The sequence below is a fragment of the Petaurus breviceps genome, unplaced genomic scaffold (assembly GCF_028583685.1).
Source record: "Petaurus breviceps papuanus isolate PSGF00001 unplaced genomic scaffold, PetGlider_PUasm1.0 76, whole genome shotgun sequence".
NCBI classification, from domain to species: Eukaryota; Metazoa; Chordata; class Mammalia; order Diprotodontia; family Petauridae; genus Petaurus; species Petaurus breviceps.
The window spans coordinates 25,516,934-25,528,803 of record NW_027186473.1 but is presented as its reverse complement, the minus strand read 5'-3'; positions in this window follow the sequence as shown (position 1 = coordinate 25,528,803).

Genomic DNA, 11,870 nt, shown 5'->3' with positions numbered 1-11,870 from the left:
TGTTACTCTGGGCAAGTCATTGACTCTGTTTCTCTCAGTTTGTAAAATGTGTAAAATGAACTAGAGAAGTAATTATCAAACCACTGCAATGTCTTTGCCAAGAAAACCCTAAATGAGGTCAGTAAGAGGGATATATGACTGAAATAACTGAAGAACAAAGTACTTTGAGGACCCAACTTAGCCTGTCAAGAACTTCATAAATCCTGACTCTGTTATCTAATGTTAGTTACCCAACCCACTTTTGTGCCATCTGTAACATGAGTATGTCTATATCCACTTATATCTAAGTCACTGCTCAGATTATTAACTAGTGTGTAGACAAAGACAGATCCCTGGGCCCATCAAACTTGAAACTATCTTTCAGAATTGAAATCAAACCATTAATGACTACTTTTTGAGTCTATTTATTAACTAGTTCAAATCTACCTTTATATTTCAGAACAATAGTGTATGATACTTTATCTCACACTTTAAAAGAAAATCTGTGGTAATAGTTACACAAGCTATATGTCTGGTAACTTCTTGATGTTGCTAATATGTCAAAAAAAGGAAATAAATTTAGAAGGGAATCTCTGATCTTATTGATGAAGCCATTGTTGACTCTTTGTGGCCACTTCACAATATTGTGGAGAGGAAAGTATTTAATAATAACAACAACATTAATAATAACAATAATAAACATTTATCTAGCACTTATTATTGATAGAAAATTGTTAGTATAAGGACAGAAATTGTAAATACCAAATGTAATATTATCTGTCACTCTGTGAATTATTCTAGCACTGTCAGAATGTCAGTAGCATTTCCAGCAAGATAGTGTCATTAGTTTGAGCTGAGTCTAACCTTAAGTTCCATTCTGAGTTCTTGGCTCATGAGGGAATTTGCCTTAAGTTGGACCTAGGTCTCTGATGTCATCATCCCATTCCATTGGGATTCGTGGCATGAAGAGTGAAACAGCCAGAATGAAGAGATTCTCCTTGCTCAGATTGCTGAAGGTGGCTGGGATCTCATGACCAGTTCTTACTGCCTCATGTTACCTCCTCCTCTTACCACTGCCCCTTCTCCTCCTACAATCATAAAAACTTTGTCCTGGGTTTCTTCTTTGGTTGGTAAAATTAACTGGACATCCCCCAGGGTGGCAGATTTGCTAACATGTTATCTCAATTAAAGATGCTTTATTCCTCAACTTATGGCTTTGATTTATTTCAGAACCTGAAACTATGTAACAAGCACTGTACTGAGTGCTGTGGCACTCTGCTGAAGTACAGTATGAATTTTAGACATCATTAGCATATTATTATATTAGTATTATTGCCCCCCACAATTATCATTCACCATCACCCTGGGACTCTACCTACAGAACTAATATGATATAAAGGGCTTGTACACAGAAAGTATAATTAAGAAAGATCTAAGCCAAACATGTATAATTTAGTCAGATTGGTTACTTATATAAATGATGTTCTTCAAATATTGTGAATCAAATAATAAGTTAAATGAAATAGATAAATGTGAAAAAATTATATTTTGAGTATTTAAAGTGCTATCTGCCAATTAAGATATTTTATAAATTGCTTTATAAACTTTTGTCGACTTACTAGATGCAACATGATACAGTAGGAAGAGTATTGTAGATATATATCTATTTAGGGTGTCCTTAAAGTCTCGACACATAGGAAATCTCATTAACTATGCATATTTTCAAGAATTGAAATGAATGAAATTTTCAATAGCATTTTATGTAATTAGCATAAATGAGATTTCGTAGGAAGACATAGGAGACAAATAGAAAATCTCATTAATTAATTAAAGTAAACTCATTAATATGGAAAATAGTCCCCAAAAGCTAATGAAAGCTTTTATTCCATATGAAATTGTCATGGCTAAAATTTATGCTAGCTAAATAAAATGTTGTTGAAAATTTCATTCATTTCATTTCTTGAAAATAAGCAGTTAATGAGATTTCCTATGTGTCTAGATTTTAAGATACCCTATAAACAGACTAGATGGATTTTTCCATTAATTAATAAAGGACTAACTATTCAATAACTTAACCATTTTGCCTCAGTTTCTTAATGTGTAAAAAAAGGGGATTTAGACTAGAATAGGTATTTTTCACCTTTTGTGTATATCATGGACCTCTTTGCCAGCCTAATGAAGCCTATGGACCCTTTAATGAGTGTTTTTAAATGCATGAATAAAATATATAGGAATACATAAGAAATTAATTATATTGAAATATAAAGTTGTCAAAATGTATTTGCTGTAAGTTTGAAAATATGTTCTTGGATCTGAACTGAAGAACCCCTAAAGTAGATGTCCTTCAAAGTATTTCCAATATTTCAGAGTCTATCAATCTGCTAAATTCTGAGCCCACTCTCAGCTTGGCTCTCTAGGGTTGTCTGAGAGACTACATGATTTGGCAAGTAACTTATTTGCAGTAAGCTTTTAATTAGGTACTTCCTTAATCACTCTAATTAAAACCTTATATATTCCTTTGTCTTAAATCCCCCTCCCTCTGGAGAGGTGCAAGGTCTCTCTTTATATCTTGGAAAGTACCCTCTCCACTCTGCTTTCACTGTGGCAGTCTCTAAACAAAGAAAATGGTGATGTAAGACTCTCTCCCTGGGATAATTGTTTTCCCAGTCTGGGAGAACTCATTAGCACATCCTATTTTCTGCCCTGAATCTCACCCTAGTTGACCAACCCAATTTGATAAGTCAAGTCAATTAACTACTTTAACTAACTCACTTTTCTGGCTTTTTACTTTTACTTTGTTTTTACCTTGGGAGTATTTTGAACAGAACCAACAGAAGGGTGTTTTTTTTTTTTTATTTTAACAGTATTATGAAGTGGTTTATCTCAACTCCCAATTCCATCTCCATACATATAAATGAGGAGATGCTTTTGTTTACAAAGTAACCTCCAAATTGGGACTGGGAATTTATGCCATCAGCATCATGATAGGTTCCAGGCAAACAGGACAACTTCTTTTTAAAATTTTTATTGATACTTTCTATTTTTAAAACATTGTTTTTCTTATCTGAACCTTCACTCATCCCCAAATTAATCCTCCCTTGTAACAAAAATAGTTAATCAAAAACAGCTGATCTTTACTCTTACACGTGTCTGATAATGTTGGCAATATACTGACCTGGTACTTTCCCTTTTCTCTGCTGACAGGAGAGAAGCATGTTTCGTAATATAACTTTCTGAACTGTTTTTGTTTTTTCACTTAGAACTCAGTTTCCTTTAATGATCTTTTCATTTTGATTACTATAGACATCATGTACATTTTTTTTGTTCTGCTGATTTCATTCTGCATTACTTCATACAACCTTCCTATCTTACCCTTGATTTGTGTATTTTAGTCATTAAATTTATAAAATATTTCATGTCATTATATAATGAGTTACACACTTTTTGATTGTTTAAATCAACTTATTCTTTATTACACAAGACAGAAGGAACCTTAAAATCCCTCATTCCAGGCAAAAGCATTTCATGTAAGTGGCAAGAAGCATTATTTGTAGAGACTTCACTGTTAGTGAATTGGATGAAGACCTTAACAATTTTTGTACTAACAGAAAGAATTAGTATTTTGGTGTGGAATCAAAATGTATCATCATTTGAAAGAAGTCTAAAATCATGAACAAAGAAAAAACCTTAAGAATTCAATAAACACACACACACACACACACACACACACACATATATATATATATATATATATATATATATAATTTCAATATGTGTTTTCTCCAATAAGACTTCTCAGGAGGCTTCATTTTGATTCAGTATTAAAACCTTGGGTTCCCAAAGACTCTGATAAACCTTTTTTATCCTCTGAACCTAGAAAGGCTTTGTGGGACAGTTTCTCTGGCTATCATCTAAGGACCAATGAAACTAGTGAAATTAAGGGTAGTCTATTACCAAAATATTGTTTAGGCAAAGAATTTGTTGTTTTTTGCCATAGCAATTCTTGAGCTTGAATGTAAAGCTGGAAGTAGGAGCCATGCTGATGAAATTGCAGTTTTTTTTTTTAAAGATAAAAGTACTATGTACTTAACAGTTCATAGGATCATAGATTTTTGAGGTAGAATGGATCCTAGAAATCATGCAGGGCTGGGGAATCTGTGGCCTCAAGTGATAGGCCCTTTGATTGAATCCAAACTTCACAGAACAAATCCCCCATATAAATTATTTGTTCAGTAAAACTTCGACTCAGTTAAAAGACCACACCAAGGACCTAGAAGGCCACATGTGACTTCAAGGCCATAGGTTCCTCACCCCTGATTACCCAATTCCATTATTTTATAGATGGGGAAACTAAGGACAAGAGATCTGAAAGTATATTGGTCCCATAAGCCACAAGCAGTGAAATCAGGATTGAAACTCGTCCTCCACCTCCCAATTCAGTTAATTTCAGCAAATATTTAGCACTTCTATTCCCTTGAGTTTGTTGGCTTATTAGCTTGTTGGTTTGGTCTTCCCTGTGTCAAGCTGTCTTTAATCTCAGAGGAGCAAAAGGCTCCATATAGAATAGCTATGTATTATCATCAGGATTAATTCCTGATGTTGACTCCTGACTGCTCTCATTTATTCACTCAAACAATATTCTGACCATTTGCTCCATGTAAGGCACTGTGTAGAGAGTTTTCAGGCTTAGCTGGTAGTGATTTTACAAAGAGACTCACTGAGTGCAGGATTGAAGGCTATTAATGGATTTCATCATTTTGTACCTAAATTGATGGACTTTGTTATAGGATTTTAGTCTGGTTATTTAGATATCATGTCAATATATTATTTCATTTTATTTGAATGTTTATATCTATACAAAAAGTTTTATTGATCTAAATAATTTGCCTTTATAAATCTGACTTCTGTGTGCTAAATTTGGGCATACATGAACTCCCTGGGAATCCTGAATAATCAATTATTCTACTAGATATTGTGAAAGCATTTTATTTCTTCCTCAGAGCTGGAAGGAGTGAACTTAAACAATTCCAGACATATGGTGTGATTATCTAGATTTTAAGTTATTGTCCCAAATAAGGTCTGGAAGGGTCATGACTTATCAATCACACACTGAGTCTGTTATTTGCTTTTTAATGTGAAGTAATCTGAATAGATTAATGTAGGTTCTAATGTTTCCAGAATTGTAGCCAAGGAGAAACTTAGAGAGGTTGACTTCATCTAAATGTACCAGAAATGTGTGTCCTTACCAAATATGCATATGCATTGTCTTGTGTAAACTTGATTTAGACATTTTTATGTTGTTTTTTTCCAGATAAATTTATTCAGCCTCTTCTACTTTTTTTCCCTTGTATCATCAATGTAGGTGATTTCATTTATTTAAAATGTATTAATTGCATAGCAGTCATTGTTACATCTTTAAGGAAAAGGAAAGCAGACAATGTATGTTCCAAAAAATCAGATCATAATAAGCAATCTTTTGCATTTTGAAAGACATTATGAGCTTTTCACCTGCCATAGATGTCATCCATAAGTGCTTTGTTTTAAGCAAGGGTATGTCTGCAAAGGGAAAATTTGCACATTCATGAGATGTGCACAAGGTTCCTTGTGAAATGTTGAGACTGAGTGTCTCAGCTTCCAAAAAAGGCTGCAACTAGTTTACCATCCTTGTCACATCAGGATCTGAAATAGCAATTGAAAATTAATTCTTTTCCATGGAACTATTACCATAGAAATTTCAGAGAATAAAAAAATTCTTAGCTTAAGAAAAGAGTATGTTAGGAATCATCATTTGGTCCATTTTTCTAAGTTCATATGGCTATCAACCTCTGCATTTGCCTATAGGTCTAGCTATGCATATCTGTACATACATGCTGCACACATGATATTATGCACTTTGCAGAGCAAACTTAACCTATCAAAATAGGACCTATCTCCGTGAAGAGGATTGTATTACCCATTGTTCAGTATTCTAGAGACCAATGCACCTTATTGCACAGAACAGCCTCTGAATATATCCATAATTCTTAAGCTATTTTCCCATATTAATTCTGTCCCCTAGAATTCCTAGCCCCTCTGAATAATACAACCATTTTGGAAAGCAGTTTGGATTTATGCAATTAAATGACTAAAATATTCATACTCATTGATTTAGAGGCTCTAACCCAAGAACCTTATTGATAATAAAGAAATCCATATATACCAATGTACACTATCTCTAGCAATTGTACACACCAACATATTTTAGCAATACTTTTTTGGGGGGATAGCAAAGTAGAAAACAAAATAGATGCACATCAGTTGGGAAATGACTAAAAATGTGATTTACGAATATAATGCTATAAAACCTGATCAATTTGAAGAATACAGAGAAGCATGACAAGATTTAGATGATTTAATGCAGAATAAAATAATCAGAGTAAAAAAACCCAGTATATACTAGGATTGTAGCAATGAAAATGGAAACAACCACAAAATAATTAAAAGGGAATACCGTAAAATTACAAAATAACAGAAATGGTCCCCAAAAAGAGATATATGAAGATACTCATTTGCAGAGGTAGCTCATTCAGTGTGGGGTCACTGCAAATATTTTTCAATTTTTGTGATGTAGTAACCAGTTTGATGATTTTTCCTCTTCTCTTTTCCTTTACAATATTATTTGTTATATGAGAAATCTCTTAATGAGGGGAAGGAAAAGCATCCTGGGAGAAATTTTGGTCATGTGGAAAATAAAAGTTATAAACAAAATGTATTTTTAAAAAGGAATTCCTAATTCCATTTCTATCTTAACAGATAGACTTCTTCTTACACAATGCACCAGTTGTTAATGATCTCTCCCAAACAGGAACAATCCATGAACATTAAATATTTCTCAAGCTCCAGGTAATATATTAGATGCTTGAGATACAAATACAAAGAATGGCAAAATTCCTGTCCATAAAGAGATTATATTCTAAAGGGGAAGACAAAGAAATATATATATATGCATTTACAGAATAAATAAAAATAAATTAAACAAAAGGCAGTTTGTTAGAGGGCATGAACATTTGGAAGGATAAGGAAACATATCAGGTATAAGGTGGTATTACGATATTATAAGGTAGTATTATGAATACTCTGCAATAGCTTATTTGTTTTTTTTTTTTTTAAGGTGGGGTTAAGTATCTTGCTCAAGGTTACACGGCCAGTTATTTCTGGGTGTGATGCTAAGTATCAGAGCCCAGATTCGATCCCAGATCATCCCTACTCTGGGGCTGGTGCTCTTACTCACTGTGCCACCTGGCCACCCCTAAGCAATTGGGGTTAAGTAACTTGCTCAAGGTTACATGGCCAGGTGTTTCTGGGTGGGTGCTAAGTGTCTGAGCCCGGACTTGATCCCAGGTCATCCTGACTCTGGGGCCGGTGCTCTTACTCTCTGTGCTACCTGGCCGCCTCTGCATTAGCTTATTTGTGCACATGCTAAAACCTATAATTTGAATTCATGTGCCTTGAGAATAAGGATGATTTTTTATGGGTTTTTTGTTTGTTTATTTTTTGGTAATCTCAATGGCAACCAGAGTACACTCTTAATAAAAGTTTGTAAAAATTGAGTTAAATTTTTCAAAAACTTATATACCTCTCTCTTTTTTTTTTTTTAAAGCAATCAGGGTTAAGTAACTTGCTCAAGGTTACATGGGCAGTTATTTCTGGGTGTGATGCTAAGTATCTGAGCCCAGATTTGATCCCCAGGTCATCTCGACACTGGAGCCAGTGCTCTTACTCGCTGAGCCACCTGGCCACCCCTTATACTTCTCTTTTGATGGCACTTAGTGGAACTGGAGGAAAAATATCAAAAGGCAAGTCCTAGTAAGGTCAATAGAACTCTCAAACATTGCATGTTAGAGTCAGGGCATTACACTGCAAGCCAGGACATTTGGGTTCTCCAATTGCTTATATTATTACTCCTAGGCAGCAAGGCCTTTGGCAAATCACTTATATTCGTTGGATTTCAAGAACTATCTATGCATTCCTTTTCAGTTTTATGAATCTATGGCCTTTCAATCCAAAAACCAAGCATAGTTTAGAAGTTAAAACAAACTCATGGGGAATCAATAAATGCCTCCATTGGGTATGAGAACAGCTACTCTTCTATCTGGCAATACTCTGTCTCTCCAAATGTGTGTTATGGGTTGGTAATATGGAGACAAAACTCCCTCTTTTCATGAGTTTATTTGTCATTTTCATTCAGTCATTTCAGTAATGTCAGACTCTTCATGACCCCATTTGTAGTTTTCTTGACAAAGATACTGAAGTGGTTTGCCATTTCCTTCTCCAGCTCATTTTACAGGTGAGGAAACTGAGACAAATAAGGTTAAATGACTTGCCCAGGACTGCACAAGTCCTCCGACTCAAGACCTAGCACTGTATCTCCTAGCTGCCCCTTGAGGACATTCTAAATTATGATTTTTGGGGAGAGGGGTGTGCTAAGATTAAATGCATTGTGTGTAGAAGTTTATTTTTTTTGTAGTGAACTTGGAAGTGGATTAGAGGCTTCACAGAAGCATACTAAAAATGACAGGTTTATTAGACTTTGGAGGCAAGCCAAACAAGTGATAGCACACCATCCCAGGGTTCAGCAGTGCTTCCATCCCAAAGTGCTACATCTCGGTTGTTGGTAAGTTCACAAACTAATTAGGATCGTGCTGGATGATCTGTTATTAACTTACTTGAATAATTTGGTATTCAGCATTTAGGCAAATAGGAATGAGATAACACTGGCAAAACAGGCAAATATTTTAGTAATGAAGCTAATATTAACTCACACAGGAAATGTGTTTATCTTTCCCTTAAAATAAATTAAAACAAGCAGAGGAAGCAGATAGAGGCTGTGGCAAAGAAAAGGTAGTACAACCTCACTGAAAGGAAGCAGCTTAGAAGGCCACAATTCCCTCCAATGGTCAGTGCAGGGTAAGAATATGACATATATGTATTTGGGAACAACTAGACCTGTTCTTATTATGACCTCATTCTGCCAATACCCATCATTACATGTTTTTGGAACTTATGGTGGTAGAGAGTTGATGTAAAATGACCCAGTAACCCATTCACCATCACACAGCATGTATCAGAGGCCACACTTGAACCTGGGCCTTCCTGATTCTATAGTTGGTTCTTTATGCGCTAGACCAAACTGTATCATCGACATGATCATTGTCACAATAGCAAAATTGACATTTAGGTCATTTTAGAGTATCAAATTATATTGTACAGATTATCTCTATTGATCTTCACAGCAACCTTGCCAAGTGGTTACTACTGCTTTGAGACTTAGAATAGGTAAGTGACTTGAGCACTGTCACATGTAGCTTAGTATCAGAGATTGTGTTTGAACATGTCTTACTGAATCCAAACTCCATTATTCTAAGCCCTGCACTCATCCCTGTAATATGAGTATTACAAGTTTTCCTTTTCTCCTCTTAATGGCCTGAGTAATGTGAATCCTAGCAGGAAGTGTTTTTCAAAACTATCAATAATTAGCAGTTTTCTGTGTAGCACTAATGGTAACACTATTGTAGTTACACTCAGCTTTAAGGTTTTATAACCCCAGTAAAACTAGAACAACAGAGTAATTATTTTTTAATTGGGGCTATAGTGGATATGAGTGAAGACAATAGTTTCTCAGGTATAGTGCTTCCCCCCCTATAATTGTATAAATCACTATAAATAATTATAAAGGTGATTTAAAAATAATGACTTATTCAAGACCTCACAAATAATTCACCTTTTTTCCCCAAGTGAAATTCCTTCTCTGTAAATTGAATGGATTGGACTAGATGATCTCATGTCTAAGGCCTTTTCTAGCTCTAATATTCTTAGTTTGTTGCCAGTACCAGATCCCTAGTGCAGCTCAGAGTCTTATATAACTTATTAGAGCCAAATGATCATTTAGCATATAATATTTATGTTACCTAAAAATGATAGTTGTGCTTTTTTGCCAGTTTTATTTTTTTTTTACTCTATCCCAGTGTTCACCGAAGTTTCATTGTTTTATTCCATCACTACAAGCTTTTTCATTAGGAAAAAAATGCTCACTTCAAAACAACTAGAAAGTCACAGATGAAATCATAAAAGAAAGTCATTCATTGATATAGATTATTTTCTTTCCACTCTCAGGAACTGCACCTTTGATACAGAAATCTTAGGAGGATGTGATATTCCAGGGAAAGTTACTGTTTTGCTCTGCCATATTTTATTAAAAAAGAGAACAAATCTCAGTCTCAAATTAGGGCAATGCCTTCAGCCAATCAAACAATTTGGAATACAGACTTTGGCTTCATGTGTCCACCTGTGAGAGTACTATTATTAGTAAAGCAATTATAGGACTATTATGAAGAAGAACAGAATGAAGTAACATTCAGCAGGTGTGAGGCAATATGGGCATGAGACAAGCATGATGGTACCACCTGGGCCTGCCTCAGGCCAGCCAAGTTAATCTTTTATCTGATATGGGAAAATGACTCAGAATTTGAGGGAGAGGGAAAACAGAGATATGAACTATTTTCTATTAAAAATGAATAGCCATGACACATCTTTGAAAAATACAGTGGTTTACATATCGTAAAGGTGAAACATTTTTTAAAACATGAAATAAATACAAGAGACCATTTCTCTGTACAAGCTTCAACTACAGTTGGATCATCCTCAAAACAATTAAATAGAATTTTAAAAATTATTATTTATTCCTATACTATTATAAAGAGACATAATTTTTGCCCCTGTTGTTGATTTATAGATCATTAATACTCTCTACTCTTTTCAGTAATCTCACTAGACATTTTAGAGTGAGACTGTTTACTTAGACTACATTTAGTTTTATTTTATGTACCTGACATATACTGAATTATTATATCATATTACTAAGTATATCCTATATTATGTAAGATATTATACAAAGAGCTGACAGGGACACTGTAGTTCCCACCTGTAAGACCTATATACTCCAGAAAGGAAGATAAAATGTAGAAAAATAAAAATAATAAAAAAGTGGGTATGAAAATACATGAGGTACAAAGTGCTATGGGTGTTCAAAAAGTGTGAGACCATTTTTAACTTGAGCATCATGGAAGAAAAGGTGAGATTAGATCAGATTTATGAATAATGGGTAGAAATGCAGATGCTATTAGCAGGGAGGGAAGGACGTTGCATGAAGACATGAAGGTTCAAAGGAAGATCTAGGCTTTGTGAAGAAGAAACAGTTAAACTTAATTAGTGTATAGGGTAGTCAATTACAGTACTACAGCATAATGACAGAATGATAGAAAACTAGATTGTAAATAGTATGTGGAACTCTTTGAATACACAAAATAAGGAGCACTAATATTATTTAGGAGGCAGTGGAAAGTCACCAAAGACTTTCAAGCTAGGAAGTAGTATTATTAGATCTATGCATTAAGAAGTTTAATTCAATTTAAATGTATGGGCTAAATTAGATGGAGAAGAGATGGGAAGAGGAGAGACTAGCTAGGCCATAACAGAAATAATCTTGGCTTAAAATAGTACTTCTTTATTACTACAGAAATAGTCTTGGCTAGAGGTACTGATGCTTTGCTTTAATGTAGTGGTAGTGGGAATAGAGAATAAAAAGAAGAGATATAGATGAGTTACTTCAGAATTACAGTTTATAAGACTTAGATGCTCTTTGAATGAATGGGTCAAAGGAGAAGGAGAAGCCAAGAATAGATGTTTCAAACCTCTGTGGCTGGGGAAATGATGGTACCATTAAGAAAAAGAAGTCAGAAAGAGGTGCAGGATTTAAGGTAAAAAGAAATAGCTTATTTTCATCCATTTTGAATTTGAAGGACATGGGATGATGATGATGATGATGATGATGATGATGATGATGATGATGATGA